Here is a 9,813-nt window from a genome sequence, read left to right as displayed (position 1 = left end):
AATACCTATGTTGGATTAATTCAGCAGCATTTATAAGCAAATATCTTTTAGCAGCTGTTGCTCCTTCCTTAGCATTCAAACAATTCAAAAAGAGCATAATAACATACAGTATCCAGATTTTCTGTGTATTTTCCATCTTTATGTGGCTTTACTTTAACCTCCATTTCTTTTATTTTTTCTTTTACTTTTTGAAAAAGGTTCTCTGTATATCTTTGGCTGTCCTGGAACTCCCTCTGTAGACCAGGCTGTCTTTGAACTCACAGAGATCTACCTGCCTCTGCCTCCCAAGTCCTGGGATTAAAGGTGTGTACCACCACACCTTGAATTCACAGAGGTCTGTCTGCCTCTGCCTCCCAAGCATTGGAATTAAAGGCATGTGCCACCATGCCTTGAACTCACAGAGGTCTGCCTGCCTCTGTCTATCAAGTGCAGTGTTGGGATTAAAGGTGTGTACCACCACACCCAACTACTCTCTTTCTTTCTTTTTTTATTTTAAGCACTTTAACCTTTAGCCTGCATATATTTTTAACACACTGTAAACCATTTAGAGGTTTTCTTCATCTTTGACTCTCTCCTTACTGTATATCTCTTTTTTCCTGACCACATGAATCTTCAATTTGCTAAGCAATATGGAGAGGATTAAAGCTGTGGATTTGATGGCTGGATCCAGCCCATTCCTTAGCTTTCTGAAATTCCAGGCTCATGACAGAGATACCGGCTAGAGCCATGTTTATTGCCACAACTCTATGGCATTTCAAGGTCCTTGCCAGCAAGCAAGCTGCAACAATGTGTCCACAAACAACACTCAAATGCTCTGTCTGTAGCCAGACCTCCTACCTCAAAGAGTCAGAGTTTACACTTGCAGGATGGCCCAGAAAGCCGGCATTTTAAAATGGTGCAGCTTTTTTTTTTCTGCTATCGCTGAAAACCAAAAAGCATGCAGTCAGCTTTTATCAACACCATTTAAGTGTTTTGTGGCAGAACCTCTTAAAGATCTGCATGGTTTTGTAGCTAAAGCTGAGTCAGGAAGCCTCTCTTAAATGAGAGTGCTTGCCTCTAGCAAGCAGAGCAGATCCGAAAAATTGCTGCTACCAAGAAGCCATGCTTTACTCTATTCTTTCCTGTCTAGAATTACTTCCCAAGCTCTCTTAGGTTTTATGTGGATGCAGTTGTCCATGTGGGCACCATTTGTTGGACCCCCCAGTGGGGACTACCCTGGATACCTGCCATTCCTAACACTTATTACCTAACCATTGTTGATATTAAAGATTGCTTCTTCTCCATCCCATTACATCCAGACGACATGGAGAAGTTTGCATTCTCACTGCCCTCAACTAACTTCTGGGGCCTAGATCAGAGGTTTAAATAAACTATGTTACTTCAGGGGATGGCTAACAACCCCCTCCATGTGCCAGTATTATATGTCACACATATTTTCCTCCTTAATGGAATGTCCTGATATTTTTTTCTACATTTATATGAATGACATTGTTCTGGGAAGTCCCACTCTATCTGGCCTTCATGACCTTACAACTAATTACCTTACCATTGTAAAGGATAATAACTTCATGGTGGCACCTGATAAAATTCAGTCTATCCCTCTCTTTAAAATTTTGGGCTCCATCTTGTCCCTTGATTCAGTTTCCCCAGTCAAATCCCAATTACACATTCAGGATTCCTATACCCTACCTCAGCTCCAAAAGGTCCTAGGAAAAATAAATTGGTTGAGGCCATGGATATCTGTTTCCATGGATCGGTTGATTCCATTGTTTGAACTCTTAAAGGGCCTCAACTTCTCATCCCAAATTACTTTATTCTCTCACCATTGACAGATCTTATACCAGGTCCAAGAGGGCATTGATGCAGTGGCTCTGAGGAGCTTTGATCCTGACCTGCCTGTCTTCCTATATATTTTTTTCTGGGGAAACTTTGTGCACCATACTATTATCACAGGAGGGGGAGCCCATTCATTGGGTTCACTTCTTTGTGGGTAGAGTTCCCAGGGTCTATTCCATGACCAATCAGATAGCCTATTGCATCGTCAAAGGCAGGGATATTTCGGTCAGGACATTTAGCACAGAGCCTCATTCTCTTATTGTTCCATTTAAACTCACTGATCTTACCCAGCTTCAGAGAAATAACAGTAGAATTGCCATAGCCCTTGATGGATTCCCAGGAAAAATTGATTGCCATTATGCCTTCACATATGGATGAGCTCCTTTTCTCGACTGGAGTGGAAGTTCCCTAAGTTTTCTCTATCTCAATCCAACCCCGATTTTCTTACAGTGTTTACCAATGGGGAGAAACACCTGGGGGCCTCCCTTGTTGTATTCCCACCTCTCCTATGGGGAGAGGAGCCAATACCTATAAAGTCAATTTCCCATGAGGTGGGAGGGATCCGCACAGTTTAAAGAATTATTTGCCATCTTTATGGCATTGGATTTCATACCAGAGCCGTTCGATCTATTCTCTGATAGGCTCTATGTTGTAAACCTTTTGCCCAACCTGGTTGAGTCCCATATTAAACTAGACTCCAACCCTATATCCCCTCTTATGATTCAAGCTCACCTCTTACTTAAACAAAGGATTAATCCCATCTTCCTACAACATCTTAGAGGTCACCAAAACTTACCTGGATTTTTCTCCAGGGGAAATCAGCTGGCTGACCACCTGGCTTCCATGCCTCAATGCAATACTGCCATGGAAGCCACACATTTCCTCCTTTTGGCCCACATTAACTGGAGGTACCAGTTAAAGACCTCAAAAAATTGTCCGGACTTGTAAGTCCTGCCGGCCTTTCCTCCAGGTTCCTCCCCTCCAAAAATGTGGGGAGCAATCCCTGGGGGCTTTGCACCAACTATCTCTGGCAGATTGATGTCACACATTTTTCTCCATTTGGAAAGCTTAAACATGTTTTTCTTTCCGTGGATACCTTCTCCCGAGCCTGCTGGGCTTTGGCACATGCTGGAGAGAAATCCAAACATGCTATCAGCCATATGCTTCAATGCTTTGCTACCCTTGGATTACCTAGCCCATGTTTTATTGGTAAGGCCTTTGTAGACTTTCTACAAACCTAGAAAATTTCTCATTCTACTGGCATTCCATATAACCCAAGGGGACAGGCCATCGTGGGAAGGTACAACCAAACACTTAAGTCTCAATTACAAAAGCAAAAAGGGGAGTCCCTATCCCCACATGATCAACTAAGAAAGGCATTATTGACCGTAAGTGTTCTAAATTTTTGTAGAGAAAATAACCCGTCTTCTTTTCAAAAACATTGGTCCTCATCAGTTACCTACAGTTCTGTCTGGGTCAAATGGAGAAACCCCTTGACTGGGGCCTGGAGAGCACCAGACCCATTCCTCACTGCAGGAAGGGGGTTTGGGTGTGTCTTCCCCCCAAATGAAAAAAGGCCCATCTGGGTGCTGGCTACAGATCCTAAATATTTACCCCAACAAGGGGATGATGATAATGTTTCCAAGGAGTGTCCAATCCCTGAGGATTGCTATTCTGCTTCTCCCCCAGAGATAATCAGGGATGTGGATGCTGCAGCTTGTCCTGATGAAAACCTAGAGGATGCCAGAGCCATCCTGGCCCATCAGATGGGATGGGAGGGCCCTGAAAGGTGCTGCTTTCTGAGCCAGTGGTCGGCACCACTCAGCTGGTGACATGGGCAGTGGCGACAACGTGGTGTGCACTGGATGGCTGAGGAAATCACCTCCTGAGAAGAAGTTGAGGTGCAATGCCTGGAAAAAACGCTGGTTTATACTGCGGAGTGGCCAGATGAGTGGCAACCTGGATGTGCTGGAATACTACAAGAGCGAACACTCCCAGAAACCCCTGCGGATCGTCAACCAAAACTTCTGCAAGCAGGTGGCTTCAGGCCTGACTTTCAACATGAAAGAGCTGCAGGATGGTTTTGTGTGTGACATCAAGACCAGTAAGCTCACTTTCTACCTGGTGGCTGAGACAGAGGCCAACGTGAATAAGTGGGTCCACAGCATCTGCCAGATCTGCGGCTTCATGAGCACAGACTCCCTGAAAAACCTTTCTTCAGCCAGGCACGGTTCCTGTACTTTTCCGGCTGAGTTCAGCAGCTCCAGTCAGCACCTGCTCAGAGATTCTCTGCCCTTCCCCACATCCAGCCTGCCTTGTCTGCCAGTGCCCCTCAAGAGTATTTCCACCTACACCAATGCATCAGCCGAAGGACAGAAAACGTGAGGAATGCCAGCTTCTCTCAGGGTGCCCGGCAGAAGAGTGATATGACCGTACAAAAAAACTGCCCAGGGCAAAGAGACACTGTAGTAACGGAGCCAGTGGTTAAGTCCATGGCTTCTACAGCCTTCCCAAGCCAAGCCGACATAATACAGAATTCAAAGACAGTACTTACTGAAGAAAATAAACTGGGAAAAGGAGAATTTCCCTTGAGCCCCAAGAACCTGGCCAGGTTCCTCATCTCCCCCACCTATGCATATCCTGCCTACCTTGAAAAACAACCCACCCATTTATGTCCTGCCTGGCCTGACAAACAACATCTTGGGGTTTTTTTCCGAAAACCGATTGGAACAAACAACTATGTCCTAAGGTTGACCATTATTCTAATGTGGAAAAAATGTTATGTCCAATCAGGTTGTAACCCGTATCTGATATGCTAAAGTTGTGGTTTTTGCCTATAAAAGCTTGCTGGAATTGTTGTTTGGGGTGCTCTGCCTCCTCAGAGACCAGAAGCACCTGGTTGTGCAATTGTTAATAAATCCTCTTGCTTGTTGCATCTGCTGAACTGGTTAATTGAATTGTGGGACTTCTTCCTGGAACTAAGACCCAAGGGTGAGGGTCTTCCATTTGGTGCATTGGCAGGGAAAGGAGAGACCCCAGACTCAATACCAGACACCAAGAGGAGGTACGTCTGGCCAGCATCAGGTTTGTGTTGTCTATTGTATGTTGTCTATTGTTTGTGTTTATCTGGAATTTGGTACCCATATGGGCTCTGTAGAAATTTGTGAAGCGGACTGATGAGTCCACAGGCTCTCTGAATTTCAGCCCTGGAAGGCATTCCAAGGGTGGTCTGGGTGACTGGGGCTCCCCAGGACATGGGGATTTAGGTCTCTGCTCCTGTCTGAATCTGTACTTTTGGTTTAGCGCTGATTCTGTGCCGTGCGGCTTCTGGTCTGCATTTTGTATATCTGTCTTGTTGGTCTTTTTGTTTATTTTTGTTTCCCTCCTCTGTCCGTCATGGGGCAGGGACTAACTACCCCTTTAAGTTTAATCCTAGACCATTGGAAAGACGTTATGAGCCCAGCCAATAACCAGTCGGTCGAGGTCAAGAAAAAGAAATGAAAGATTTTCTGCAGTTCCGAATGGTCAACCTTTAACGTCGGCTGGCCTCAAGATGGCATCTTTAACATTGATGTTATTTTACAGGTTAAAGAATGGGTGTTCCACAAGTGACCACATGGGCACCCTGACCAGGTACCCTATATTGTTACCTGGGAAAGCCTGGCCCAGGATCCACCACCCTGGGTGGCACCTTTTGTGACAAAGAAACCAGAGCCTCCCACCGTCAAAACTCTGGTGCCTACTGCTCCCCCAGCCCAGTCCTCCCTTTACCCCATTTTAGAGAAAGAAAAAACAGAGGCAAAACCGAAGCCAGTCATTTCATCAGATGACTTGGTTTTGATTGACCTTCTGTATGAAAACCTTCCTCCCTACCCGGCTCCCCCGGCACTGCTACCCCTAGCCACCTCTCCTGAAGCCTGTTCCCCAGATACAACCAGTCCGGTAGCTGAAGGAGGAGCAGCCACCACATCCCCTGTTGCCACCTGGTTACGCTTACACAGGGACCCCCAGGAGAAGGGACGGGGGAATGGAAATCCCAATTGTCTCCTCTGAGAACCACAGGGGGACCGGGGAACCCAGTCCAGTATTGGCCCTTTTCACCCTCTGAGATATATATATATATATATATATATATATATATATACATATAGCTGGAAAACTCATAACCCATCTTTTTCTAAGGATCCCCTGGCCCTCACGGGGCTGATGGAATCCATCCTACTAACCCATCAGCCCACCTGGTATGATTGTTAATAGCTTTTGCAGGCTCTGCTGACCATAGAGGAGAGACAGCAAGTTATCCTGGAAGCAAGAAAGAACGTGCCTGGACCTAACGGGAACCCCCACTCTTCTCCCGAATGAAATCGATGCAGCTTTCCCGTTGACGCGTCCAGACTGGGACTACAATATCCCTGCTGGTAGAAAGCTGCTTTGTCTCTATCTCTAGATCCTCCTTGCAGGTCTCAAGGGCGCTGGTAAGCGACCCACCAATTTGGCCAGGTAAGAGCAGTAACCCAAGGCCCGGAGGAAACCCTGGCAGCTTTCCTTGAAAGGCTAATGGAAGCATACCATATGTATACCCCTATTGATCCCAACAGTCCGGAACATAAGGGAAATGTCTCTATGGCTTTTATAGGGCAGTCGGCTCCAGACATTAGGAACAAGTTGCAGAGGTTAGAAGGACTTCAGGATTATACTTTACAGTATCTGATGAAGGAGGCAGAAAAGATTTTTAACAAGAGAGAGACTCTGGAAGAGAGGGGGAAGACTCAGAAAGATACAGGAGGAGAGAGAGGATAGGTTAAGAAAGGAACAAGAGGAAAAGGAGGAGAAGCGTGATAAAAAGCACAGCAGAGAATTGAGCAGAATTTTGGCCACCATAGTTCAGCCTAAGGCAGAACCAGGAAGATGAGACAGGCAGGGAGACAATAGGTGACCAAGAGTAGACCATGACCAATGCGCCTACTGCAAAGAGAAAGGCCACTGGGTGAGGGACTGCCCAAGGAGACCTCAGGACCCCAGGAGAAAACGCCCCCCCAGATCCTGTCTTTAGATGAAGACTAAGACAGTCAGGGCCAGGAGCCCCCCGCCCCGAGCCCTGTATAACTTTAGAAGTAGGGGGGCAGCCAGTAACTTTCCTCGTGGACACAGGGGCCCAACATTCAGTACTAACCAAAACCAGAGGACCCATGAACTCTAAAACTGCATGGGCACAGGGGGCCACTGGAGGAAAACTATATCATTGGACAACCGAGCAGAAAGTGTATCTGGCCTCTGGTAAGGTAACTCATCCTTCTTGCATGTCCCAGACTGCCCATACCCCTTATTGGGGAGCGACCTTGTCTCCAAAGTAGGAGCCCATATTCATTTTTATGACAAGGGGGCCTCCATTACAGGACCTACAGGGGACCCCCTCCAAATCCTGACAATGAGGCTAGAAGATGAGTACAAATTATTGGAGCCCAAAAATTTACCCTCAGGCCCCGTTCAAGACTGGATCCAGAAATACCCCCTGGCTTGGGCAGAGACTGGAGGAATGGTCATTAACCTAAAACCCTCAGCCACCCCCGTTTCCGTTAAACAATACCCCATGTCTAAAGAGGCCTATGAGGGAATCAGGCCTCATATACAGCGGCTCCTCAAACTGGGCATTCTTAAGCCCTGCAGGTCACCCTGGAATACCCCTCACCTCCCCGTGAAGAAGCCAGGTACGGGGGATTATAGACTGGTTCAGGATCTAAGAGAAATTAACAAACAAATAGAAGATATCCACCCGACTGTACCTAACCCCTACAACCTGCTCAGTACTTTGCCTCCTTCCCATACCTGGTATACAGTGCTGGATTTGAAAGATGCTTTCTTTGGCTTAAGACTGAGCCCACAGAGTCAGTCTCTATTCACATTTGAATGGAAGGATCCAGAGGCTGGACTGTCAGGGCAGCTGACCTGGAAAAGGCTGCTGCAAGGGTTCAAGAATAGCCCCACCCTGTCCGATGAAGCCCTACATCAGGACCTGGCCACCTTCCAGAAGCAGCACCCCACTCTGGTTCTCCTGCAATATGTGGACGACTTGCTGCTGGCCGCCCCCACGAGATCAGACTGTGACAAAGGTACAGGAGCCTTGTTAGGGACTCTAGGGAACCTGGGGTATCGTGCCTCAGCAAAGAAAGCACAGATTTGTCAGACCAAAGTGACTTACTTAGGATACCAACTAGAAAACGGACAAAGATGGCTGACGAAGGCACGCAAGCAAGCGGTGTCCCTAATACCTGCCCTGAAAAACCCCCACCAAATGAGGGAATTCCTAGGGATGGCTGGGTTTTGTAGGCTCTGGATTCCTGGGTTTGCAGAGACGGTAGCTCCACTATACCCTTTGACTAAACAAAATGTCCCCTTTATTTGGGGAGAGGAACAACAAGAAGTCTTTGAAAAAAATCAAGAAAGCCTTACTGAGCGCCCCAGCCCTGGGACTCCCCGATGTGGTTAAGCCTTTCAAGCTTTTTGTAGACGAATGGCAGGGGATTGCGAAAGGGGTTCTGACCCAGAAACTGGGGCCCTGGAAGAGGCCCATTGCCTATCTCTCAAAGAAGTTGGACAATGTTGCCACAGGTTGGTCACCATGCCTGTGAATGGTGGCAGCTATTGCCACTCTCATAAAAGACTCAAACAAATTAACCATGGGCCAACCTCTAACGGTGTTAGCCCCTCATGCTGTGGAAACAATAGTCCGCCAGCCTCCCAACCATTGGCTCTCAAATGCCCGGATGACCCACTATCAGTCTCTATTGCTGGATCTGGAGAGAGTACATTTTGGCCCAACTGTCATCTTCAACCCTATTATGCTCCTCCCAGACCCCCAAGAGGAAACCCCGCACGACTGCCAGCAGATCATGGTGGAAGTGCATGAGACCAGGAAAGACCTCACCGACCAACCCTTGGCTGACGCAGAGATCCCCTGGTACACTGATGGGAGCAGTTACTTACGCGATGGGTAACGGAGGGCCGGGGCTGCAGTGGTGGATGATAAGAACATCATCTGGGCTGGTGCACTACCTCTGGGAACTTCAGCCCAGAAAGCTGAGCTCATCGCCCTTATACAAGCCCTAAAAAAGGCAGAAGGTAAGAAAGCCACCATATATACTGTTGTCGATACGCTTTTGCTACAGCACATGTGCATGGGGAAATATACCAAAGGAGGGGATTACTGAAAACAGAAGATGAGGAAATCAAACATAAAAATGAAATCTTAGCCTTACTTCAGGCTTTGTTTCTACCCAAGAAATTAACTATAATCCACTGCCCAGGTCATCAAAAAGGGGGACACACCAATTGCATAGGGAAATCGTTTGGCAGACGAAACTGCTAAGAAAGCAGCACTAGGGACACAGATATTAACAGCCTCATCTGAGCCCATACATACAGAAGATAATCTCTCTCCACCCGTCTATAATAATGTTGATTTGGACATTATTCAGAATCTCGGAGCAGACTATGATGACGCCCATAACAGATGGGTTTACCAAGGAAAAGCAGTGATCCACAGGACACTGCCAAGCAACTGCTGACTTATTTGCACAGGCTCACTCACTTGGGTAAGAGAAAGATGTCTGCCCTATTAAACAGGGAAGAAATGGACAGTTACATTCCTAAGAGGGACTCATTGATACAGCAAGTCGTAGATAATTGTAAAGCTTATGCAAGAGTAAATGCGGTAGACTAAAACTCCCAACAGGGGTCCGTGCCAGAGGACAGAGACCTGGAATCCAGGCTCGGTGTGTGTTTCTCCCCAGTGGCCAGGGGTGGGGGCGGTCTGGGTCATTCTCGACATTCACCATCTCGCTCAGCCCCAGGGAGAGATTGGCAGGACAGGCTCTGTCTCAGCTTTATCTGCTGGATGAACAGAGCAGCAACCACATGAAAGCTGTGCAGGAAGGCAAGCATCTGTAACCCCAGTGCTGTGGGGGGGGGGCTCAGGGA

At 47.2% G+C, this 9,813-nt stretch overlaps 1 pseudogene; it reads left to right on the top strand.

Moving 5' to 3' along the window:
• The first annotated feature begins 3,669 nt into the window (after positions 1-3,669).
• On the top strand, positions 3,670-9,401 carry LOC121677323 (annotated as a pseudogene).
• The last annotated feature ends 412 nt before the right edge of the window (positions 9,402-9,813 follow it).

Source organism: Arvicola amphibius, chromosome 10, assembly GCF_903992535.2.
Source record: "Arvicola amphibius chromosome 10, mArvAmp1.2, whole genome shotgun sequence".
Taxonomy (NCBI): Eukaryota; Metazoa; Chordata; class Mammalia; order Rodentia; family Cricetidae; genus Arvicola; species Arvicola amphibius.
This window is presented reverse-complemented; position numbering and strand designations above follow the sequence as displayed.